Source organism: Mesoplodon mirus, assembly GCF_964341445.2.
Source record: "Mesoplodon mirus genome assembly, chromosome: 9".
Lineage (NCBI taxonomy): Eukaryota > Metazoa > Chordata > Mammalia > Artiodactyla > Ziphiidae > Mesoplodon > Mesoplodon mirus.
In genome coordinates, this window is record NC_138985.1 from 17826167 (window position 1) to 17853775 (window position 27609).

At 39.7% G+C, this 27609-nt stretch overlaps 1 long non-coding RNA gene across 1 annotated transcript in view; it reads left to right on the plus strand.

The window, feature by feature from the left end:
- LOC309810516 overlaps positions 1 to 27609 on the plus strand; it is a 100374-nt gene that overhangs the window by 21956 nt on the left and 50809 nt on the right. Inside the window, exons 3-4 of the long non-coding RNA XR_014295009.1 lie at positions 2407 to 2501; positions 22005 to 22082. This is a non-coding gene — a long non-coding RNA (uncharacterized lncRNA). The remainder of the gene's footprint in view (positions 1 to 2406; positions 2502 to 22004; positions 22083 to 27609) is intronic.

Here is a 27609-nt window from a genome sequence, read left to right on the forward strand (position 1 = left end):
CCAGCCAGTGACAAAAATGAATGAAAAGCCTCAGCAATCATTGTGGCCATTATGAATACTACATGAAGCAAGAGCTTACCTGAATCTAAATGGGACACCTGCTCCTCAGCGTTAGCCCATTATTCCGTGGAGGTAGGGCCTGATGTTGCTTCATTTTCTGATTTTTTTTTTAAGTTTTTATTTGTCTTATTATTTATTTTCCTTATTTTTTTGGCTGCGTCGGGTCTTAGTTACGGCACGTGGGATCTTCGTTGAGGCATGCGGGACCTTTCCTTACGTTGTGCATTTTCTCTCTAGTTGTGGCGTGCGGGTTTTCTCTTCTCTAGTTGTGGTGCACAGGCTCCAGGGTGTGTGGGCTCTGTAGTTTGCCGCACACGGGCTCTCTCGTTGAGGTGTAGGAGCTCAATAGTTGTGGCGCGTGGGCTTAGTTGCCCCATGGCATTTGGGATCTTAGTTCCCTGACCAGGGATCGAACTTTCGTCCCCTGCATTGGAAGGCGGATTCTTTACCACTGGACCACCAGAGGAGTCCCCATTGTCTGATTTTTAAAGAGAAGCCTAAATCTGTATTTTTCTGCGACATCTCCCAAATCTTACATGTTGGCCCAAACTTTTTTAAAGTTCCGTCTGAACCAAATAAAAACAACTTCAGAAAATAAACAGCTAAGTTGCAGCCTCTGTCCTAAGATGTCTCCTGTTTTTGTTTGTTTGTTTTTATGATTAGAAGTATGGTGTTATTCACTAAGATAGGAAATAGAGGGAGAGAAGCAGATTGGGAAGATGAAATGGAGAAGGCTAATGATTTTAGAACATGTTGAGTTTGAGGTGCATCAATTAATAGGAAGCTACAAATGCAGGTCCAGAACACAAGTGAAAAGCCTGAAGTGGAAAATAAAGACCTGGGAGTTATTAGTAAATAGATGGTAGATGAAATCATTAGCCAATTTGCTTTAAACAACACTTCAAGAAACTTTTGTTTTTCTGTTCTTGCTCACTGGCAGCAATTGTTAGAAATACCTCTCCTGGCCCGTTTAGGAGCCCTCCAGAATACCTGACACAGTCAAGGGCTTCAGAAAAATTCACTTTCTGACATATGAGAGGATTTTTCTCTTAGTTTCTGTAGCACTGTCCTTATCCCAATGTCTGTTAGCTTTTCGTGTCTCTAAGCAGGATCTTCATGTCTCTGATGGTACCAGAAGAATTGACATGTGGTAGGCTCTCTGAAGGCAAAAGTCAAATGTCTCCCAATGCCACTGTTTTTATAATATTGCATGATTATAAGTTCTTAGAAGACAGGGATTCTTCTGGTTTGTTCCATGGTTCCTCTTTAGCAGCCAATTTTCTCTGTGAATCCTTAGAAACAAGAATTGAGTGGAACAAAAGCGAGCTGGCATTTATTCAGAGTTTGAATGCTATGTGAAGATGAATTCATCTCCAAGGTTGTGATCTCAGTAGCTTGCTCATATTACATGTAGGATGTGGGTCAGTTTCAGCTCTATCAGCCTTCAAGTAGGTGTCATATGTGTCCTCATTTCAGGACCTAGGCTGAAGGAGCATTGCCTTTCTGGGACATTCCCTTTTCATGGCAGATAAAGATGGCTGGTGGAAACTCACCATATCTTTTAAAGCTTCTTCTCAGAGATTACGTGTATCATATCTGCTCACATTCCGTTGGCTAAACCTGACATCTGTGGGTGGGGTTACATAATCCTCTTTCAGGAAACCTGTATTTGGGGATAATCCCTGCAGTCTACAGTGGACAGTGAGTGTATTTTCTATGCTGTGGGTGTAATGAGAAAATGAAAAGAAAGGGAGTGCCATAATTGAGATCTTACTCTTCTGATGGGATAGGAAAAGTGCTTATAAATAATTAGATATCTATGCAGTAGAGTACAGGATTTAGTTGTACTGACATAATGAAAGAAAAGAGCCCCAGATTCCAGTGGAGTGAGTCTGCAATCGGATCACATGCTTGGCGCTGATGACAGCCACCAAAAGTGAAAATCAGTAGAAGCAATCCTGACACGAGAATGGCAGTAACGATGCAATCCTGGCATTCAGTTGGCATTCAGCTGGCCACTCTGATTGTAGAATCTTTGTAGGCAGAGCAAATGCATGTATGTGTGGACTGTGACCACCTGGAGATCCCCTGCCCCAAGTAGAGGGAGCAGCTGCCATTGCTCAGCTCCAGCAGATGTTGCCATGTGGGGACACTAAGAACACTATTGCCACCTTCTATATTTGAAATCTCACAATTTTAAAAAATACACTGTGGGCCAAACAAAATATTCCTGTGGGTTAAATCAATCTTAGTTTGTGACTGCTTATCTAGAGGAATGGATTGATTTCATGTCTTTCATATAATCTCCCATGAACATGCTTCTCTCAACACATGTATTTGTTCTAGTTGTTTTCCAGGTCGGAGATATGATTTCCCTTTGCAAGGATAGAGTTGCTTAAATGACATGGGTTCCTGAATAGAAGGCCAAAAAGGAAGAGAAGGTAATTCATCCCTTCTCAATTTTTATTCAACGTTCAAATGATCAGAAGAATATTAATTTTAGAGCTGGCTTTCTTCCATGGTATACTTGGAACCAACGCAGGAGAGGCCTAACTTATTGCACAGAGGCCAAACATGATCTGGTAGCAACACCCAGAGGGCACTTCCTTCTCATGTTTATTCTTGTATTTGTACTTCCCACCACTGATATTAGTGCTTGATGTTCTCCTACTTATATGTAGCCAATTCAGAGTTCATAGACGATGGTGACGGGAAGAAGGTTTTACCCCTAATTTTATTAGAACCAAAGAGTACTATTGACATGTCTGCATGTGAATGCATGGGTGACCCAGTTCTTTTATAGTGGCTTCCACAGTTAAGCCGTTCTGTTGCATGCATATCACTAAAGTTAAGTCACGGAGAATACTCTAATACAGTGATCTTCATTAGGGTCTTCTCAAGGACAAGTACAAAATTTACATAGCCTGACCGACAAGGCTTATATTTCAAGATGACCTCAGATATTCAACTAATCAGAGTCAAAGGGGATAAAAACTTCAGAAACCACACCCAGAAATATGTCAGGCTTGTTTCTTTTTGGACTATAAATCCAGGGAACGATTGAGATTCTTTAAATTTAAGCATAAAGCCATATGTTTTATAGAATTAAAGGAATTTTTCAGAGTATTTGGCATTGTACCAGTAGTATACATATTTCTATTTGGAGCTGTTTGACATATTTAGAGGTAACCGTATATACTGCCGCTACAGTATGTCAGTAGGTTACATCTAAATAAACACACATCTGAAGCGTTTGCCTCTTGTGATAGAGTATTGTTTATCAAGAGTTAAATTTAAACTTCAATATTATGTACTCAAATGTGTTAGCTTGAATTACAATAATGGTAAAACTAAGAAAAAAATTTACTAAGTTTATTTATTAAACTTATTAAGTTTAACAATGTAAAATTATTTGTCTGTACTCTTTAAAACAATATTTGAGGGCTTCCCTGGTGGCGCAGTGGTTGAGAGTCCGCCTGCCGATGCAGGGGACACGGGTTCGTGCCCCGGCCCGGGAAGATCCCACATGCCGCGGAGCGGCTGGGCCCGTGAGCCATGGCCGCTGAGCCTGCGCGTCCGGAGCCTGTGCTCCACAACAGGAGAGGCCACAACAGTGAGAGGCCTGCGTACTGCAAAAAAAAAAATTTGAATTAGCTTATAATGAATACAGAGGCACTTGAGAAAGAGAGAGAGAGAGACAGAAAAAACAAAAGCCAATTTATAAATGGGTTTGTGGGAGTGGAAGCGATGTGTAGAGATGGTGTATAATTAACCTGAAACCTTAAGAATGACTAGATGTTAAAACTGAGTAGAAAACTTAACTCTGGACTTCTTGCTAAAAAGGGAAATACAAGTTGCATAGTCTTACTAACCACTAAATTGAATGATACCAGTTGCTCAGAAGAAACAAATATTGCCTAGCATTGAACTCAAAGAAAAATTTACCTCACAAAGCTTGTTATGAAGGACATTGCACAAACAAAAGTGTCCCCAAATTGCAATTTTATGAAAGATGCCAAAATATTCCTTGCATGGTCATTTCAACATAGGCTTTTGGCAGAAGTCCAAGGGCATAATGTTAAATAGATTTCTATGAAAGCTGAAGAAATGTAGATTAATTTTGTAATTTGGGAGTGATGGTAACATGAACAAGGATAGACTAAATAATTGCTGTGCCTTTTAGAGTGTCCACTTAGCAAACAATGAAAGATATATTGAAGATGACACGTTGTAAGACTCACAAACCTCCTGAGATCTTTTGTTTTCCTTAATTCAGAAAGTATTGATGTCACAATGTATATATTTGTTCTGCCTGTGGCCTAGAAATGTTCATGAATATCTCATTTTTAGATGGTCCTTAAGTATTTATATATGATTTATATATCCATTTGCTTCTAAGGAAAAATTATGCTTATTGTCAATTCAATCTCTGAGGTATATATATATGTATATATATATATATATATATATATATATATATATATAATTCTGTTTTCAACTACTGTTTTTATGAGATCTATAGTTAGTTAGATTTTCACCTATACTAAGGTGAGGATATACAGTTAAAAAAAATTCAATAAAAGTATTCTATGGGCCTAATTTGGGCGATGTATTTTAAATTGTTAATAAGACAAATAGGGACTTCCCTGGCCGTCCAGTGGTTACGACTTCACCTTCCAATGCAGGGGGTGCAAGTTCAATCCCTGGTCGGGAAGCTAAGATTCCACATGCGCTGCGGCCAAAAAACCAAAAACATAAAACAGAAGCAATACTGTAACATATTCAATAAAGACTTTAAAGATGGTCCACATCAAAAAATAAAATAAAATAAAAGACGGACAGTTCAAACAACGAGCAAAGGATTAAAAATATCTAGAAAAATTCCAGACTCTCATAAAATTTTATCTGGCTATTTGACCTAGCCATTTGTATTTCTGATACAAGCAAAATTTCAGGTCATGTTCATGTGCATTTATTTTGAGCCTCGACTTGGGGAACACAGACAGCTAATATACATGTCAGATGATTTTGCTCATAATGGGTGATAAAAGGTGAAAGAGAAAATGTTGTCATGCAAAGCCTGTATCAAACTCCAAAACATAAAACCTAACAGTCTTGCCCTTTGTTTTCTTGGGAAATTGTGCGTGACATTAGTTTGAAATGGGCGAGTAGCCTCTCCAAAGACAGTAGAAAGAATGGGATTAACTTTATTGAGGCTCTCCTATGAGAGACACTGTGAGGCATTATGCTAGGCTTTTTTTGATAGGTATTATATGTCTTCAAGTCCTGTCCGTGGCATCTCATACATGGGTTAAGTAACGTGATCAAAAAAGTGTTCCAAGTGAGGATTGTAATGATGGCAGGAACACAAGGAAGCTGGTTCCAAAGAGGCTTAGGTAACCTGCCCAGTCCCACAGTGAGGAGGTGGCAGAGCTGGGGTCTGACTCCGTCGTACACAAGCAGCAGCACCTGCTTCGAGAGGCTACAGAAACATATAATTTTACAACCGAAAGAGGCTTCATAGATCATCTAGTTCATTGTCCTTTAGCACACCAGTTTTATACGTGGGGAAACAGATGTTCAAGAACACTAATGTTCTTTCAAATGGAAATAAGGTGTGAAATTATTGGATCAATTTAATTATTTGCTTAGTACATAATAGGCACTCATATTCTAATAAGTAAATAAGAGGGCACTATGATACCAATGGTCAACTTTTTTGTGAAGAGAAGGATGTTTTTGGCAGTGAGACAGTCATCAGTGAACTAAATGAATAAAATCCAGGTGCTTGAACTTGGACCTTCCAGCTCCCCACTCAGACCTCCCCCCACTTCTCCTACCATTTTCCTGTCAAATGCTTAAAAACTGGTTTAGGGGAACATGGAAGTTTAGAGAAATCATAAGAGCATATCTTCTTGTCTGAAGTTCCCCCAAATTAGCCTACTCTTTACCGACTTCCAACTAGAAGTACTTCTGTTACTTAAAACATTTAGGAGAGCTGGCCTATTTTTTAAAAATCAGTAGTTCTGAAAACCTGAACTCTAAGGTTCTCCAGATGGTGTGTTTACTAGATCTCTTGCAGCATAAACATTTTTTGTAATGTAGTAAGTGTCTAGTTTTGCTTTGGACAGAAATGAATACTTCACTCATCACATTTAATTTAAAAAAAAAACAACTCCTGGGCTTCCCTGGTGGCGCAGTGGTTGGGAGTCCGCCTGCCGATGCAGGGGACACGGGTTCGTGCCCCGGTCCGGGAAGATCCCACATGCCGCGGAGCGGCTGGGCCCGTGAGCGATGGCCGCTGAGCCTGCGCGTCCGGAGCCTGTGCTCCGCAATGGGAGAGGCCACAACAGTGAGAGGCCCGCTACTGCAAAAAAACAAAAAAAAACAACTCCTTTGCCCCTCATTCAAAGCAAAGCTTGTCCTCCCTCAGTGTGTCCAGTCATGTCCAGTCAGGGGTATGTAGTCCACAGAGATTTTTCCCATGAGAGAACTACTTCTTTCAGGATGGAGATTCCACAGACTCCCTCTCTGACTAGCCGTTTCCAGTGTTTACTCATCCTTATAATCAGGAAGTTCATCTTTGCATCTACCATATATGATTCCTGCATTTTCTCTGGCTCTGCCTGCTGTGCTGACTGGGACAAGCTGCACAGAAATTCCCTCACCAGGGAGCCTTCCCAAACTCAGGCAGATAATGCTCAGTGGAGTGGTTTTCGCCACGTGAGGTGCAGAACAAATTGCAACGTGCCCACCCTACGTGTTACGTAACAGCAATCCTACTCTGATGCTCAACTCAAACTCGCCACCGCATTCAATCTCAGTACCCCCAAATTGTTCTATCCTCTCCTTCCCTTCCCCCATCAAAACAGCTACTTATTAGATAGTGAGTGGAACAGAATGATTACCTGATGAAATGTTTTTCATTTAGGCATGATTGATTGAAAACACTTATTTCTCCAGCAGGCATTTGCTTTTTAAAGTAAGCACCTATTGATTAAGGAATAAAATGCTTATAACTGAGAGATATTAGAAGTTGGAGCTAATGTTACTTCCTTTCAGGCCTGTGTAAAGTTTAGAAATAATAATGAAGTGCTTAGCGGGTTGTATCCATACAGCAAGTAGTATCTATTATTATTACATCCTGTAGTCCAAATAGTCTTTGATTCTATAAATAATATTTCCATGGCCTTATCTGAAAAGTTTTCTGCTTTAGTACAGTCCATATTAACAGTTCTGAAATATAGAGTAAGCTAATAAGCTCAGTTTCTTAAATTTGTCCTTATAGGTCTGATTGCATGTCCTTTAAAGCTTTAGATTGCTTTTCTCTGGAATCTAAGTAATTTGTAATATGTCTACAAGCATTTATTTTTCCAATATTCCTAAATGGTGCATACATTTTAAAATGTAAACAGACAAAATAGAAACATTACTGTACTTTAGAACTAACCAATGCTGAGAACAAAGGAAGGATAACTTCAAAGTTAATAAATTTTGGAATGTTGTTCATATGTAACAATATTAGATACATTTCCAAATGTGCTACTGTCTTGACTCATATTTAGAATGGGAATCACTTTAATCCTCTATTCTTTTCTACTCTATCCTGATATACTTGAATAAAGCCCATCCTGTGCCACCTTGTGCTTGAACAGATGCTTTTTCTTTCCTAAAGTAATTACATTACACTACTGATGTCCTGCAAAACATCTGCTGTTCTTATCCATCCATTTTTCTGTCTTGTTAGAAATTTTAGTTTTAATGCAAATTTCTTAGGTTACAGCCACCCCTTTCAGTTTGGAATTACTTTTAATTATCACCATTCAAATTATTAATGGAAGTGCTAAATGGCATAGGGTTCAGAACTGATCCCTTGAGATGATCTTCATTGCCCAGATCCCTGTTAGCTGTGATAATATGATGGAAAGAAGTAAACCTTGAAAAGATGGAGAAGGTTTTTTGGAAAGGGAAAGAGGCCAAAATGAGAGAAAGAGAGAGAGAGAGAGATACAGAGATCCAAAATATCCAGAAAGAAAGATGTAGGTGAATAATATGACTAAGTGAGAGGATGTGGAAAAGGGGATAACGTCTGTGATAAAGAGAGACGTGGCAAATAAAAGTTCAATAAGTAAATAAAAGTTCAATATATACACCAAGTCTTACAGCTGGCACACCAGATTCCCATTATTTCCAGTGCCTGATTTAAAATATACTCCTAACTTTAAAAATTTACCATTGGCATTTTAAAAAATTCTCTTCAAAAATTAACCTACTTTTTATACAGAGGAAGGTCAATAACATTTATATTTGGTTTTGGCTAACATATAGAAACTTAGATTTTTCATTTAGAAGAAATGCAGTATGATATGCTAGAGCAAGAGGGCTTTGAGATCCAGGTAGGTTTGTGTTCAAATCTTGTCTTTTCCACTTACTACCTGTTAATCCCAAAAGAATCACTGAATTCTCTTGCGTCATAGGCAAAATGGAGCGATATTAAAATTTTTCAGGTCTGTAATAAAGTTTAGAAATACACGTTGAAGTGTTTTTTTAGGTAGTATGCATAAAATATATCAAAGCTATGTTTATTAGGTCATGAGTTCCATTAGTCATTGATACAATAAGTAATATTTCTTATTTGTTTGTTTATTTGTTTATTTTACTTTTGGCCGCATTGGGTCTTCGTTGCTGCACGCGGGCTTTCTTTAGTTGTGGTGCACGGGCTTCTCATTGAGGTGGCTTCTCTTCTTGCAGAGCATGGGCTCTAGGTGCACAGGCTTCAGTAGTTGTGGCTCGCGGGCTCTAGAGCGCAGGCTCAGTAGTCGTGGCGCACAGGCTTAGTTGCTCCGCGGCATGTGGGATCTTCCCGGACCAGGGCTCGAACCTGTGTCCCGTGAATTGGCAGGTGTATTCTTAACCACTGCACCACCAGGGAAGCCCAGTAAGTAATATTTCTTGCTTGAGTTCCTAGCACGTCATTTAGCAAGTCGTATATATTTTTTTATTTTGGGTGCTTGGTATTGTGTCATTAAATATGAAATTTTAATATTCAGAAAGCAATCCACACAAAATAACTCTAAAATTTCAACTAATTATTTCCTCTTGGCAGCCAATAATTATCTTGTTTCGCTAATGGGCATCACCTTAACCAGGTGATCAAATTAAAATCACTAATGAGAAAAACCTTTCATTGTGTGCCCCTGATGCCATGCACAGAGGACACAACATCAATGATTAAGCATTCTTGCCAATGATACATACTTTGATGGAATAATGAGGAAACTTCAAAGAAATCCAAATTGGAGGATATTCTATAAAAACAAATGGACTGTATTCTTCTTTTGTTGTTGTTGTTGAAGTATAGTTGATTTACAGTGCTGTGCCAATCTCTGCTCTACAGCAAAGTGACTCAGTTATACACATAGAGACATTCTTTTATTTAATATTCTTTTCCATTATGGTTTATTCCAGGAGGTTGGATATAGTTCCCTGTGCTATACATTAGGACCCTGTTGTTTATCCGTTCTAAATGTAATAGTTTGCATCTGCCAACCCCAAACTCCCAGTCCATCCCTCTCCCTCTTTTGGCAACCACAAGTCTGTTCTCTATTCTATGAGTCTATTTCTGTTTTGTAGATAGGTTCATTTGTGCCATATTTTAGATTCCACATATAAGTGATATCATATTTAATGGACTATATTCTTAAAAAAATTTCAATGTCATGAAAAATAGAGGAAGGCTGGGAAGCTTTCCAGATTAAAGGAGATTAAAAGATACACAACTAAGTGCAATGAGTAACCCTGGATTAGATTCTGGATTGGGGGAAATTTGCCATAAAGATCATTATTAGTGAAGTTTGAATATGGACAGTATATTAGATATAATATTTCATTAATGTTAAAATTCCTGATATGTAAAAGAATATCTATAAATATAAATACATACATACATAGAGACACAGATAGGCAGAGAGAGACAGAGACAGCAAGTACTAAAGCAAATGTGACAAACTTAAATATTGGTGAATCTGGATGAAAAATATCAGTAATTCTGTGTCCTATTCTTGCATTTCTTTTGTAAGTTTAAAATTATTTAATAATAAAAAGTTCAAAAATAATTTATCTTTTATAGAAAGTAATTGATTTCTTGATGCAACTAGTTGACTTTTTAAAAAGAATTTCTTTAGTAAAGGCTTACAAGCCCAAATCACAGGCGTAAGTCTGCCCTTAGCAACCTTTTAAGATTAATTTATCATAATTGATGCATTATTCTCATGAATGTGCTTAAAAGAAGTAATGAGGGTGATGAATTCTCTCTCATCCTTTTAATGGGTGGTTCCTCCAGGCGAGTATAATGTCATAGAGAGATCTGCATGTAAAAGGTTGCATTATTAATATGAACTGAATTGATGATTAAGTAGGAAGTGACAGTTACAATGAACAGTTTTGAACTTCCCTATGCAAAAGTTGGACCCAGCCAAAAAAAAAAAAAAAAAATTAAACCTCTTTTGGGAAAAATAAATCTCAATTTAGCACATCGATCTTCAGAGAAAACTATTAATATATACATTTCAAAAATCATTTTTAATATTTTAGCTTTGTTTTCTTTGAGATTTTAAGAAGATCTCTGTCATATAACTTTCTCTTGAAATCTGGAAGCAGATTAAATCTTACTTTTTGGGATTTGGTATTTCAGAAGATAAAAGGGAGTCTTGGATGTTTCATCATTTCCCTCTTTATGAGAAATGTGAAATTCTTTGTATGTAACAATCAAAATATGCTGTTTTCAAACAACATAAAAATGGTACTGTTATTTGGCTTAGCATCATTTCTATATTCTCAACTTTGTGTGCATGCATTCATTTTAGGCTGTAATTTTGGATTCTAGTTTTCTTTAAAAAGATAGATTTCCTTTATAAAACGAGCAAAAAGCAAGTGCTAATTTATTTTGTGTATTCTCCAATTGAGAGTGGCCACAGGATCCAAGAGGCCATGTGTCATGAGGTCAGTGGTGCGGGGGCCAAAGAGCTTTTGTAAGTCCCTGGGTGGTCTGGCCCGATTTCCGGGTTGAGTTAGAACAGTCTTTCATATCATGGGGTGCCTTGCCCAGGTCGTGCAATGTAACCTTTAAAACTAAGCAAACCTGTTGCTCAGCTACTTCAGTCCTGTTTCTTCTGTATCCAAATCAGGTTATTTCCATACATGGTTCAGCAGGATATTTACCACCTGACAAGAAGGATTGTAAAAATTTCTGTGGACTTACTGAATTTTCTTTAAAAATCGGTTTGAAAATATGCCGTGAGCCAACTGGGGCCCAGAAAGCAGTCTGAAAAACAGGCTTTATTGTCTGGGTAAGATTCAGGTTCAACCAAGAACAGGTGACATCAGATGTAATTGTTCTCTATGGGTGGCTCTCCCCTTGCTCCTTTCTATCCACCTGGGCTACCCACAAACTCCTTTATTTCTCATCCTTGGACTATGCCACAGGTGTGGCATTGCCACTGGCATAATGCTGGAAGAGTTGCGTCTGCTTCCCACCGAGGCCCAAGACCAGGTCATTGGAGCAGGAATGGATGGGCTGTTCTTGCTCTGGAGCAAAAAGTGGGAGAGAAAGTGAGAGGAGTATATGAATTGTCCTGACGGGAGAGCATACTTAATAGTTTCAATCATTACAAATTTCTTTAGTTTTTACAGTGACCTTAAGAGTCAGTCATCTATTCTCTTTGAAGCAGATGATTCGTTTCTTATGTTTTGCGTTCTGCCTTCCAAATTTATTTTGAGAAAAATGTGCATCAACTAAGTTTGATCTGAGTTTTTACGGGTACTTCATTTGTTAACTCCTCAAGTAGCAGTCCCTCAAAGAAAAATAAAACAATTATGATCCTAAAAAAATGGATTTGGAGGGCTTCCCTGGTGGCGCAGTGGTTGAGAGTCCACCTGCCGATGCAGGGGACACGGGTTTGTGCCCCGGTCCGGGAAGATCCCACATGCCGCGGAGCGGCTGGGCCTGTGAGCCATGGCCGCTGAGCCTGCGCGTCCGGAGCCTGTGCTCCGCAACAGGAGAGGCCACCACAGTGAGAAGCCCACGTACCAAAAAAAAAAAAAAAAAAATGGATTTGGAAATTTTATTTTTAAAAAGAAGAAAAGAAATTGCTGACATTTCTCTGGGTAGTTCTATGCTGTAACCTTCCACTGACAACATCCGAAACTTCCAGGGTTTCTGTTACAAAAACTGCTCTTGCATGTAAGGCTTTTCTTCTTTGCTTTATTCTATAATATTTCAAGCCTGCAATTACTTTGCCGCATTGTGAGGACATTTCAAGGTCTGCCCCATGTAAAAATACATAGATTATTAATTTTATCTGTGTGCTAAACAAATGATTACTGAAGGCCTACTATGTGCCAATCACTGTCTGTGTGCCAAAGACACAAAAATGAAGCTCCCAGTCTAACTGGGGAAATATATACATATCTGAATAATTATTAAGTAGTCACAGAGATGTTAGAAGAGATACCTACAAAGTACAACTAGGACCAGACGATGGAACAACTAATTTTTCCAGAGAGAGTCAAGGAATGTAGTAATATTTGATCAAGGTCTTAAAGGATGACTAGATATTCACCCAGTGAGTCCACCCAGTGGGAGTAGGCATTCCAATCACAGGGAACATTGTTTGCAAAAGCACAGAAGCCTGAAATGCAAGATAAATCCTGAAAGTGGCCTGGAATCACTGGAATTTAGGGTACAAAGATTAAGCATAACTTCCTTTCACCAGCTGGCTGGCTCTCTAGCAGCTGCCTGTCACATTCTCCTCTTAGTTTCACTCCAGCTTCTGCTCCCAATACAACAGAGCTCTTTTTCTCACTCAGCATCTCTGGTCATTGAGGGTAATTTCTGAGCTAGTTTATGAGCATCAGACTCCTTCCATGAAAGGGGGACACACCTTGTGCCTCTGTGTATATTATTCTCTTTAGCAGAACCAGTCCTACCCAGTCTCATTACTCCCCCTATTTATTGGGGTTTATTCCCAAAGACTTTTGACTGTTTTCAAGTCAAGTCTACTCTTGAAGAGTAAAGATTTGTCATCACTTGGGATAATTAAGGAATACATTGCAAATCCTGAAAATAATCCTGAGAAGTATTCCAAAATACTTCTAAAAAGTATTTAGAAATGCTAGCATTTAGCATCATTGTAGCCTTTTAAGATGATTCTTTGAAGAAAGTAATCCTGTGGATGTGCAAATTCCTATGCATTTTAAAATAGCCAGGTATTGTTAATTTTTAGGTATCATAATGGTATTGTGGTTGTGTGTTTTAAAAAGTCATTTTGGGGAGATATGCCCTGAAATAATATGGTAAAACAGAGTGGAATTTGCTTTAAAATAACCCAGTGGTGGGAGGGGAGGGTAGTGTGGGGAGTATAGATGAAACAATATTAGTGGATAGACATTTGAGGTCCATTGTAATAATCCATTTTTACATATGTTTGAAACTCCCAACAATAAAAAGTAAAAGAAAGTCACCTTACATTGTAGTCACACTTTGTCTTGTATTTATAGGTTGGAAAGGAATAAACATTTTCACAAACATCAAGGTATATGGTACACTTTGTCACCAGTTCCTTACCACCCCCCACCTAAGTATAGAGAACCTGAGTTCTCTATAAGTACCTCTGATACCTTTTACTATAAAGATTTTTAATATATATTCATATATAAATAATTTTTATTAATTCCAAAGACAACTAAGTAGGCAACTAAACATATACTGCAAATCAAACAAATTAATGTATACTAAAAATTCGACCTTTTACCCCAGAGTGTATTACTTCTTATTTTAGTTTGTCATTGTTTTTTAATTTTACAGCATAACTGCACAGTGAACACTAATGAATAAATATTATCAAATGTAAAAGTAGAGATATTTTCCCCTCTCTTGTAATATATCAAGTTATATTGATTTATTTGCCCTCTTTATAGTGTCCTCCTCCACCTATTTTATTTTTTTTTTATTTTTTATTTTTTTCTTTTTGCGGTATGCGGGCCTCTCACTGTTGTGGCCTCTCCCGCTGCGGAGCACAGGCTCCGGACGCGCAGGCCCAGCGGCCATGGCTCACGGGCCCAGCCGCTCCGCGGCATATGGGATCCTCCCAGACCGGGGCACGAACCCGTATCCCCTGCACCGGCAGGCGGACTCTCAACCACTGCGCCACCAGGGAGGCCCTCCTCCACCTATTTTAATAAAATTATTTAAGAACTCCAGGACGGGGCTCCAGTGCACGTTAATGACCAACAGGTCACTTCTGGAGGAAGTTTTCATTTGGCTGTGGAATGGCAGGACCAAGAACAGTAAACCACCTCTCTGCTCCTGCCCACCCCCTTCTTTAGAAGTGTATTTCTTCAAGTTATAAAATGCACTGTTGATTAAACAACAGCTTCTTATGCAAAAGAAACCCTACATTTTGGGTAAAATTTCGGAAATAACTGCAAAAATATCCCTCAGTTCTAGAAACGGTGACATTATACATATGTTTACCAGTTGTCAAGTCACTTAATAGTGAGCTCTTTTAAAATACATGTTTAAGGGCCTCCCTGGTGGCGCAGTGGTTGAGAGTCCGCCTGCCGATGCAGGGGATACGGGTTCGTGCCCCGGTCTGGGAGGATCCCATATGCCGCGGAGCGGCTGGGCCCGTGAGCCATGGCCGCTAAGCCTGTGCGTCTGGAGCCTGTGCTCCGCAACGGGAGAGGCCACAACAGTGAGAGGCCCGCGTACAGCAAAAAAAAAAAAAAAAAAAAAAAAGCATGTTTAAGTGATTAGTCACTCTCCACTTAAAAATTTTTTTCAAATTGTGAATATTTTATGCCAATAAGGAGATACTACTTAGGCAAGTTGTGCTGTTTGGGGGTAGCAGTCTTCAAACTGTACCTATACCTATACTATGGTACAGGTACTTTACAAGAGATACGAAGGCCAAAAACAGTTTTAAGGGAATTAGGATTCTGGATATTTAGTTTCTCTTTGCACTCCTTAAAAGTGATCTGAAAAAATAATTTCTGAAGAGAGGACCGAAGTGGCAACCTGAGAGGCTCCTGAGCTACCCTTCTCCCACGGACGCACAGAAAGTACAGCTGCATATGGAGCAATTCCCACTGAAAGAGATCCAGAAACTAGCCAAGCAACTCCTACACATTTGACAAATAAGAAAATTCCCACATCAAAACAGGCAGGAGAGACTGAGACATTCTCTCACCATAAACCTCGCCCCTGGCACAGAGCCATACAATAAGGACTAATCCACTGACTGCCAGCTTTTCCCTGAGGAGTGAAAGGTTTGGACCCCATATTCAGCACCCCAGCTTTTAGCACTTCCATTTGACTAGCTCCCAAAACACCTAGCTCTGAAAGCCAATGGGGCTTGCATCCACAAGACCCACAAGACCATAACAAACAAAGATAATATTAATAAATGGTGTTGGAAAACTGGACCTTTATCTTACATCATACACAAAAATCAACTCAAAGTGGATTGAAGACTTAAATATAAGACCCGATTCTGTAAAATTTCTAGAGGAAATCATAAGGGGGTAAGCTCTTTGACACTGGTCTTGACAGTGGTTTTTTGGAATTAACCCCAAAAGTAAAGGCAACAAAAGCAAAAATAAAGAAATGAGACTACATCAAACTAAAAAGCTGCACAGCGAAGGAAACCATCAATAAGGTGAAAAGGCAATCTGTGGAATGGGTTATTTCACTTAGTATAATGCCCTCCAGCTTCACCCAAGTTGTTGCAAATGATGGGATTTCCTTCCTTCTTAAGGCTGAATAATATTCCATTATATATATATACTACCACATTTTCTGTATGCCTTCACTTGAGGACAGGAATGGGAGAAAATATTTGCAAACCACATATTTATAAGGGGTTAATATGCACAATATACACGGAACTCATACAACCCAATAACAAAAAAAGAAATAACTCAATTAAAAAATAGGCAAAGGATCTGAGTAGACATTTTTCCAAGGAAGACATACAAATGGCCAACAGGTACATGAAAAGGTGATCAGCAGGTAAATGCAAATCAAAACCATGATAAGAGGGCCTTTCCTGTTGGCACAGTGGTTAAGAATCCGCCTGCCAATGCAGGGGACACAAGTTCGAGCCCTGGTTTGGGAAGATCCCACATGCCACAGAGCAGCTAAGCCCGTGCACCACAACTACTGAGCCTGCATGCCACAACTACTGAAGCCTGCCCACCTAGAGCCCGTGCTGTACAACAAGAGAAGCTACCGCAATGAAGAGTAGCCCCCCGCTCGCCGCAACGAGAGAAAACCCGCGTGCAGCAACGAAGACCTAACGCAGCCAAAACAAAAAAGAACAACATGATAAGATATCACCTCACACCTTTTAGAATGGCTGTCCTCTAAAAGACCAGAGATAAGAAGTATTGGCAAGGGTGGGGAGAAAAGGGAACCTTTGTGCACTGCTGGTGGAAATGTAAATTGGTGAAGCCACTATGGAAAACAGTATGGAGATTCCTCAAAAAATGAAAAAACTATCATATGATCCAGTAATCCCACTTCTGGGTGCATATCTGGAGGAAACTAAATCACTGTCTTGAAGAGACATCTGTACTCCCATGTTCATAGCAGCATTATTCACAATAGCCAAGGTGTAGAAACAACCTAAGTGTCTGTCCTCAGGTGAAGGGATAAAGAAAATGTGGTAGTATATATATAATGGAATATTATTCAGGCTTAAGAAGGAAGGAAATCCCATCATTTGCAACAACTTGGGTGAAGCTGGAGGGCATTATGCTAAGTGAGATAACCCAGACAGAGAAAGACAGATACTGCATGGTATCACGATATGTGGAATCTGGGAAAAAAAAAAAAAAAAAAAAGTCAAACTCACAGAAGCACAGAGTAGGAAAGTAGTTTCCTTGTGTGGGGTGGGGTGCAGTGAGGGAAATAGGGAGAGATTGGTAAAGGGGTACAAAATAGATGAATAAAGTCTGAGGATCTAATGTATAGCATGACTGTTGTTGATAACGCTGTATTGTATAACTGAAATTTGCTAAGAGAGTAGAACTTAAATGTTCTCACCAAAAAAAAAAAAAAGGTAAATATGTGCAGTGCTTGATATGTTAATTAACTCAACGGGACAAGTCCTTTTATGGTGTATGCATATATCAAGTCATCACATTGTACACTTTAGATACCTTATGATTTTATTTGTCAATTATACATCAGTAAAGCTGAAAGATTTTTTTAGCTGATCTGCCTGAGGATACAACATTTCCACCTCTTCTTTCACACACCCCTTCCCCACTATCTCATATTTTAAAGAAGAAAGGCCTTCTCTCACCCTAATCTTTCCTTCGTGTATTACCCTACAGTAGAAAAACCTCTGTAACCCACTGGTGTAATACAGTATAGGTACTGGTATTGGTGTTGAGAAAGGGAGTCCCACTAAAGAATGAATAATAAATCCTTTTGCAATGAAATGGCTTCCTAGTTTGCTTTTAGTAAAATCACAGGAAGATCTACAATCAAGTTGTCAATTGATAGATCATTAAAAACAAATTTTTGGTGCTAGGTTTCCCCTGATTTTTGGCATATGTTTCTGACAGAGTGCAAAGAATTGAGGGCATTGCTGTAACAAAATTCCCTCTGTTCCTACCTATTTATTTACATGAACAAAATTTTCTCAACATCTACATTAATAATAAAACACAAAAAGTTGTGGAGATAATACTGGGGTTGAACCCTATCTCAATTTAGTAATAAGTACCAAGTAGTAAGTAATTATGGCTAAATTGATACCCGACCTAATTTTAGCAAAAATTAGATACTGGACCTAATTTTAGCAAAACTAGCCAGTCCTCATCCAGCTCATTAAAAGATACATTTAAAATAAACTTTTGGTTTTTCTGTTTAATAATTACTTATCAAAATTTATAATATATTCATATGGTTTTTATCAATACTAAACTAATAGTAATAAACTGATAACTCAATCTAGAATAATTTTTAAACACAGCTTCATGGTCACTGATATAAAAAATATAATTTCAACATTTATGCCTTTCGTTGTGATAATTAGACAATTGGCAAAAGACAATAATAAAAATATGTCATATTAGGATGAATTTTTTGATAGAAGCAGAATGGAAATAAATTCAAGTTCAAGGAGAAAAAGGAAAGATGCCAAATCTCATTACTAAAGAACAGCTTGTTCATGTATTTTTTGAAAATAGACGATGTGGTATTTAGATACTATTGGATATATTTTTTAAAGTACTGTAATTTTTTTTTTAGAGACAATATTTACAATACACTGGAAGTTACATCCTTTGCAACTGTTTTAGCTTGGGATGAAAAGTTTTAGATGTCAACCTCATAATGTGCAAGAGGATACAAAGCTTTACAAGATTTTTTTGGAAATGTTTGCAAGTAAAAAGTTTGAAGACCACTATTTTAGGAAGCTCAGTCAGAGATCAGTGTGTAGAATGGATAGAGTGGGGAAAAAATGGGCAGGACACGAGTTAGGGGACAATTGATTTTTTCCAGACATAAGGAATTTGAACTGTATTAAGTTTATAGTCATGGAAATGAAGACAAACAGACTGAAACCAAAAGCTACTAAGAAATAAGAATTATTAGTGTCAGTCCCTGCTTCATTTCATCTTAAGTTTTAAATACGGTCAAAACTGAATTTCCCAGTGTTTTCCACCTTTAGCTTCTGTCCGACTTGGTCCTGAGCTCCTTTCTGTCTTCCATCCCTCCCTCCCTCCCTCCCTCCCTCCCTTCTCTCCTCCCTTCCTTTCTTCCTTCCCCCACTATTCATCAGACACTCTGCAAAGTGCTGGGACTTCTGAAACAGTTAAAATCAGGTCCCTTCCCTATAGTAGGGAAGCTTACAGCTGAGCGTGGCGGCGAGAGAGATATCATATATGGCTCACACAGCTCCACCTCCCTCCCATTTGCAACACGATAGAGGATAGGAAGCTGAAGCCTCCATTTCCCAGACTTCCTCAGGTTCCACGTGTGGCCCAGCCTCTGCCCAAGCAGACGTATGAATGTCACATTTGGAAGACGGAAGTGAGACAGAGGTGGCACATCTGCTGCTTCCACTAGCAAGCAGGGACGTCGAGGATCTGGTTTTTCTATGGCAGCGTAGCAGAGGCCCCAGCGTCTGATACCTACTTTTGTGGGTGCCGGGGACATCAATTTTGATGGCATGGATCTGGACTGAGGCACTGTGCCTGGAACCAGCAGTTGAGACTCCCCTTTCCTTATTCCCCAGCTTTCTGATCATTCCCCAGTTTTCTGACCATGACACAGGCAATAGCTACCTTGGTTGGCATGTCTGACAATCATTCCTGGAAGCTCAGACTGGAGCCTGTTTCCCCAGACTTTCTAACAATTTTGTAAGCACCTGATTTGTTATATTAAGTCCCTTTAAGTTTAAATGAGCTAGAATGGCTTCTTTTATTAGCAGCCAAATTCTGGCTGACACAAATGAAGCCCATCATTACTCCCAGCCTCCTACCAGCCTCTTGTGTTGTTCCCTAGGTCTCTTTGTGGTCAAACAGAGCTGTTATCCTACAGGTCAATGATAACCCTGGAATGGGTACATTGTTACGTGAGTTGCCACTGTTCCTCTCCTGTGTATTTTAATTCTCAGAACTAGTTTCTGACAAGACTTGTTGTTGATGCTCTTTGTGGTGAACTAGAGTCTCTCCTGCCCTACCCTGGTGAAGGCTATTCATGAACAGATCTAAAAGGCGACTTCAGAAGTATTGAACTCTTACAGACTGTTTACTCTATTTCTCTGCCTCTATGTTCCATCCACCTGCTTGGGACTCCTTTACTTCCTCTTGTGCTCTTTGGACAGGATGACTTACTCACCTAGCTGCTCCTCCACAGTGTGTCTTTCTGTAATTGGGTCATTTCTTTTAAAGCACTGATTCTGTTTAGTTGACCTAAGAAGTTCCCTGGAGAGCTCATTTAAAATGCAGATTCCCGAACCCAACCCTGATTCAGTAGGTCTGAGGTGTGTCTAGTAGTCCGCATTTTTTTTTAAAACAGGAACATTTTTCTTTTTAAAAAGTTTTATTTATTTATTTTATTTTGTTTATTTTTGGCTGCGTTGGGTCTTTGTTGCTGCGTGTGGACTTTCTCTAGTTGCGACGAGCAGGAGCTACTCTTCATTGTGGTGCGCAGGCTTCTCATTGTGGTGGCTTCCCTTGTTGCGGAGCACAGGCTCTAGGGTGGACGGGCTTTAGTAATTGTGGCTCACGGGCCTAGTTGCTCTGCGGCATGTGGGATCTTCCCAGACCAGGGCTCGAACCCATGTCTCCTGCATTGGCAGGCGGATTCTTAACCACTGCGCCACCAGGGAAGCCCCACAGGGGCTGCTCTTCATTGTGGTGTGCGGGCTTCTCATTGCGGTGGCTTCTCTTGTTGCAGTTGCAGAGCACGGGCTCCAGTAGTTGTGGCACGTGGGCTCAGTAGTTGTGGCGCATGGGCTTAGTTGCTCCGTGGCATGTGGGATCTTCCTGGACCAGGGCTCGAACCCGTGTCCCCTGCATTGGCAAGCTGATTCTTAACCACTGTGTCACCAGGGAAGCCCATGGCAGTCCGCATTTTAACCAAATGCAACAGGGCTCTCTGACCCACCCTGGCCTTGTATTACACCTTGACAACTCTCTGATGGGGTTAGGACAGAGAGTAGGTCCTAGTTCCTTCCCTCTTCCCTGTACTGTGGAGGGTGAGGAAAGAGAGGGGTTAAAGGTAGCCCCTAGGTTGTAAATTTGGATGAGTAGGATTATGATTGGAGCACTGATTCAACAGTGAAATTAAGAAGGGAAGCCAGTTTGTGGAGGAAATAATGAGTTCCCTTTGAGACATGTTGGTTTTGACATCCAAGTGAAGGTGATATATTGTTGGCAGCTTGTAATGGATTGATGACTCAGGTCTTGAGGTTAATTAGTGAGATGGATTCTCTGTTGAATGGACTTCAGAGAATTGCTGCTGTAGCTAAATTATTTCTTTAATGTGTTGCAACCATGATTGTCCTGAAGATGACATACATCTATTGGTGTCATTCCCAATATGACATGGAGTCAGATATATTTTGTGTTTTCTATTGGGTTGTATAATAAGAAAAGTGAGAAGATTCATGGTAGGATAATCAGTGTTCTATGTAGCTTAGGAGATGCCTAAGGCCCACCTCTTTCCCTTAGAGCTCTCCTCCTCTCCCTCAAATCTTTCTCCCCAGGCGACTGACAAACATACCTCTATTATGTAAACTGGGGAAGGAAAAATTATGTAGGATAATTGTAAGAGAAGGGAATAAAACCTCAAACTACAAGTATTATTGTAAATGTTTCAACTGGCCACAAAGTAGGTAGGATGAAATAATACTTTTCCTACAGATGTCTCACAGGTCTTTGTCTAGGCTTCATCCAACCTATTGTAGAAATTGTTTCGTCTCTGGGACTGAAACCCGTTGTTTAAAAGTGGCTTTCAAGCTCTCTTTTCAAGTGAAATCTTATGCAGAAATAGTATTTCAGAAATGTAACTGTACTTGATCGAGTTCAAATATATACCATTTATTCATTCTAAAGTTGTAGCCTAGGTTTCATGAGAACAGTGAGGTTATTTTGATGGAGATAAAATTTTTAAACTAGGATATATGGGTGATGGTTGTATGTGAGCAAACAAATTTCTTTCCAACTGTATATTGATAAAATCCTGATTCATTCAGAAGAGTAGTTGCAAATGGAACTTAAAAAAACCCAGCATGTTTTGCAATTGTAGGATACTATAGATAAACAGATATGGTACCAGAATCCTAATTCTGAAATCTACCCTAAAATGATATGACTTTGACAGTGGGTCAGTCATAAATATTCATTGAACGCTTTGTATGTTCTAGATCCTGAGACTGCATTAGAGAAGACAGACACATGGAATTTATAACCTAACCAGGAGGATAGACACTAAACAAATAATTGTAAGTAATTATAAGTGCATAAATTGCAAGGTGAAAGAAATTCTAAGTATACTGGGAATGTATGACAGGAGACCTAACCTTGTATAAAAGTGGGCAGAGATGTTCTTCCTAAGGAAATCATGTTTAAATTGAGACATGAAAGGTGAATAGGCAAAGGGAAGAGCAAAACAAGTATTCCAGGTAGATGGGTCACTATGTGCAAAGGCCCAAAGGTGGGAGAATCATGGTTTACTTGAGAAACTAAAGGTCAGCATGGCTCTTCCCCAACAAAGCTAGAGAGACTAGTGAGCTGTGCATAGAGGCTGAAGAGTCCAGGACTTTCCAGCCAATGCAATGCAATGGGGTAATTTATAAAGAATTCATGTGTTTTTAATGCCAGTACTGTATTAACCTTCAACCCTCCACCACTTGGGCTGTCGGCAAAGAGGTATTCCCCCGAGATGTGAAGAGAGTACCACAAAGAAAACCAATAACAGAAACTTCAAATTTTTGACTTTTAGGTCTAAACCAAAAAAAAGAGGCCAGGAATTAGAAAATTTGGGGCACTGTATGTAGTTGCTGGGTAAGGATATAGTACAGGGCCTGCATAAGGTGCCGAAGAGAAGGGCCTGGCACAGCCTCACAGATAAACATGATCCCTAGTGGGCCGGTGGGACCAGCCAGATGCTTTCCCACACGGCCAGAAATTGGCACATAAGAACAGACTGACCGTGAGGGTGCTGGCGAGGCGATGCAAGCACGGAGGGAGCAAGTGTCCAGAGGAGGAAAGACAAGGGATCAGTGTATTGGGGTGGGGTTGGAGTCTATCTGTTAACATCTCATATCATCCTGACATATCTCTGTTAAGTATTTGGGCATTATTTGAACGATAACGGAAAGCCACTGAAGGATTTTAAATAAAAACCTGACCCTCTCTAACTGGGTATAGAAAGTGGTTTGAAGGAGGTGAGACTCTTCTAGAAGGATGTTGCAGTAGTCTAGGCAAGAGATGTTGGTAGTCTGTACAAGGATGGTAGCAGTGGGGATAAAAGGAAAGGGACAGTTTACAGACATCTGTTTTAGTTGGCTCAGGCTACCATAATAAAATATATAATAAATACCGGGTGGCTTAAACAATAGAGACTTAATTTCTCACAGTTGTGGAGGCTGGAAGTCCCAGATCAAGGTCCACCAGGGTTGGTTTCTGGTGAGAGCGCTCTTCCTGGCTTTCAGATGGCCCCCTTCTCACTGTGTCCTCACATGGAAGAGAGAGGTCTCTATTCTCTATCTCTCTCGCTCTCTCTATCTCTTCCTCCTCTTATAAAAACCACAGTCTTAGGTAGAAGAGAGTGGGAGGAGTCCAAGACGACTCTTAGGTTTCTTGAGTAGAAGTGATAGTGCTGTTTATGGAGATTGGGATCACTGGAGGTCGAGAGTATTTGGGGAAGAAATATCTGAACCGAATGTTAAACGTGTTTATTTTGAAGTATCTATGAGATATCAGAAAGCAAATGCCAAGTGAGTTGTTGGTTTGGAATTCAGAAAAGACATCTGGGGTACAGGTGTCGATTTAGGTCCCATCCCTCTATACATGGTCCGTAAGCAACGGGAGTGGGTGAGATCCCATAGGGCAGTGGTTCTCGATCTTACATGTGCATCAGAATCGCTTGGAGAGCTTGTTGAGAGACAGATCGCTTTGCCCCACCCCCCAGGTTTCTGGTACCACTGTACTTGCAGAGGCATATGAACATTGTAAGGCTTTTGAAATTTTGACTTTCAAGAGAGCTCCTAGCAATTTATATTTTTATCAGCTGAATATGAGAAAGCCCGTGCCACTGTACCCTTTATTGCGTTCAATATTGTAATTTTTTTTTTTTTTTTTTTTTTTTGTGGTATGCGGGCCTCTCACTGTTGTGGCCTCTCCCGTTGCGGAGCACAGGCTCCGGACGCGCAGGCTCAGCGGCCATGGCCCCCCGGCCCAGCCGCTCTGCGGCACGTGGGATCCTCCCGGACCGGGGCACGAACCCGTGTCCCCTGCATTGGCAGGTGGACTCTCAACCACTGCGCCACCAGGGAAGCCCCAATATTGTAATTTTTAATATTAGAGGCAAAAAATGTGAACTAATTGCAACTTTATTCTGCACATCTTGGGTTTTGGGGGATTTTTTACTGTTTTTTTTTTTTTAATTCTGTCAGTTTTACCCCCCAAAAAACAAGTTCTTGGTAACTCCGTCAGCTGGGATTGTAGGATGCCTCTGTGATAGTGAACATTTTTTTCCCCGCATTTTAAAATGCTGTTTGCACATCCTTCAGTTTTTGGTAAAAGCCTTTCTGTTTTTACATATTTATCTTTTACCACATTTATTCTTTGGCCCCTTCAATACACCATTGCATTTTGCGATCGGCATATTTGGGAGATAACTCACATTGATAAAATGTACCCTAATGTGTGTGAATTGTCACAACTAGGCAGGTCTTTAATATTCACCTCCGTGAATAGGATGAAAATACTCTGCTACTGATAATAGCAGAGTATTTTCCAAGTTGAATAATATAAAAATGTGACCTAGGTAGTGCTAGAGACAGTTTCCACGTAGGGTAAGTAAAACCATGACATTGTCATTCTGATTGACCCTAGGTTGTCCTATGGCCTATTAAGGGGAAAGGGCCCAGAAATTCTTCCTCTTCTTCTAAATGTAGATCACACTTGACTGGCTCTGGCAAACTGGCCACGACCTTATGTTCCATCTTACACGATCCCAGTGCCTGTGAAAGCCAGCCCACATGCTCAGCTAGACAGCAGTGAAGCTACTAATGGCAAAACCAGGTCCTGCTGGGAACTCAGCTGTCTTGTCTCTGTGGCTCTTTCAGTCAAAACTGGGTTACTTTTCTGACAACCTCTTTCAGTCAACGATGTTAGATGACTTGAAATTATACTAAAACATATGCTTCAAACCCTTTATTCCTCTTTCCTGGCCCACAGCCTCCCTCGTTAATTTGTCATAACCTCTGCCTGGGCCCCCTGTCATCACTTCTCTTGGCACCTGACAATCTCAGTTCAGTGAAGCTGGGATTAGGTCTGGCTTGATGGCTGTGAAGCAGATGTTCCCACAGTCATCATCAACTTGCCCTTCTTAAAGCCCCACCCTAGAGTTAGTTAATCATAGAGATACTTTCTGGCTCTTTGAAGGGAAGAGTAGCCAGCAGATTTTGCAGATCAAGTGAACAGAGACATAATATGGCATCACAGCAAGGCCAACTCTCTCCATATCCAAAGGACACTGGATTTTACAATATACTTTTATTCGGAATGGAGATCTGGGGATCCTCTACCTCTTGTTAGATTAGGGAAAGAGCAGAGAATGGTGGAATGGACTTTAGTTTTGAGCTTAGACAGACCCGTGTTTTGGCTGTATGATCTTGAGCAACTTTGCTTATTTTTCGGAACTGGTCCCTTCATTTGCGAAGTGGGGTAATACATTTCTTACAGGGCTGCTGTGAAAACGTGGAAACATGTAAAACACATTGCAGGTGCTCAGATGTCACTTCCCTTCCCTTATTGACTAGGAGTAGCCATTACTTTGTGAAAGGGGTTGTCAGTACATGACTATGACTCAGAAGGTTAGTTCTTCAGTGAATTGGCTGATTCTTTGATACTAATGTCTCAGCTTCAAGGGCTTGAGTAATCGTTTTATTGCCTTGAACTTCCTTTGGCACAGGGTCCCACCCAGCCCATATGAAAATGAGTACCACTGAGCAGCCAAGTGTTCCTCAATTGTAAGCACTCTCAGCACAAATGTGTGAAAAGGAATTTAATGGCCAGAAAGCAAGTAACTACAACTGCATATTGCATATGAATACCAAGGTTCCCAATAAATCCAAGGACTCTTACATGTCATGTCATTAACATGACTATCTCCGCTTCTCTTTTTACAGTCCGTGGTGATAGGGGGAGACAAGGAGTTAGATTGAGAATGTTCCTGTTTTGGGCTCCATTGAAAGCCTCTGATGCAGTTTCCTGCCAGACCTCCACTTTCTCTTTGCTGGAGATTTTTCACAATTACAGTAACACCATAATTAGAACTTCTGAAAATCACAAACTAGATAGAAGCTGGATGTGCTTTAGAGCCCTTCTATGTAGAGGGAGATGGAACAACTCAGCTTAGACTTGTGATATGCTGATTACCTATCATCCATACCAGTTATTAAAACAGAATCTCTAATCTTTATGAGCAAGACATGGTCAGCTCATAGTCTCATTACTGTGTTTACTCCAAAGAACAAATTCTTCTAAATTTTAAAAAATTTCACTCTTTTGAATAATTCAGGCTGCATCTCCACACAATCTCTAATCTCTTCTTGTTCAAATTCAACAGGTGTGATTGTTTGAATGTATTTTCCTTTAAGCCTACTGAATAGAGATATGAAAATCAGGATTTGATAAAATATAATGTAATTTAGAGGGGGGTTATTAACTTTATGAAAAAGAGTTCCTTTTCTAGTTGAAACTTCTTTGGCCCAACTAAGGTGGTGATAAGTTCATGGAAAAGATAGGCAGGGATGCTTGAGAAGAACTCTGGTCTAGATTCTAGGGCCATTACCAACTAGTTTTCTCTTGTTAGTTATATCAGATAAGTCTTTGGCCCTCAGTTTCTTCATATTAGTGAGCAAGATAATCTCCATGGCTTCTTCTATAAATTCAAGTAACAGGAACTAATCTATTGTTTAAAACAAGGCCCAAATTTCTGTCTTGGACATTGAGTCTCTTTATGGAATTGTTAGTGAAGTCAGGAATTTCCCAAACTCTATTTCCCTTTATTCCTGAGTTCTACCATTAAGTACCACTGGTAATAGAGTTCTAAATACTTTATTATAACAACAGCAATTTAACATTAAATTTAAGGGCATATGGAGAAAAAAATGGTTCAAGTTAAAAGCATGCTAATATGTTTCATGTGATAATGAGCTTGCAAATGAGCTTGTATTCAATAGGCTTGCAAAGTTTCTAACTAATGCAATATTTTGTTTTACAACTTATATCTGTATCTATTAGTTTCTAACTAATGCAGTATTATGTTTTACAATTAGTATCTATAAAGTCCACTGAGCAGTGCCTTTCCCAGTTGATTGAAATGTGTGCAAGTTGACGTTAGCGAGAACACTTTCCTTCAAATCACACCTGTCATAATACGTGATTTGAGTCCTAAATTTAAATTCCTATTGCATGGCAATTCCCATGCGTTTCTCTGATACATTTAAGAAGGTTGATGGTATTACTCAACCAAATTTTTAAACCTTAGGATAACTCATTATTTAAAACAAATTTGAGAACTGAAACTCCACCAATCATTAGAATGACTTTAAAAGTGACTCACCGAGTTTGGTGGTCAGCCTATTTTTTAAAAACTTGGTTTGAATGGAAAATTGAAAAAGCAAAGGACTATTAATAATGACAGGAGGTGGGTGTATAAACAAGTGTAGTAGACCATGGTGACAGAGATGTGAAATTGCTGCATTTCTAAAGAACCACGTCCCCATTTTTTTTTGT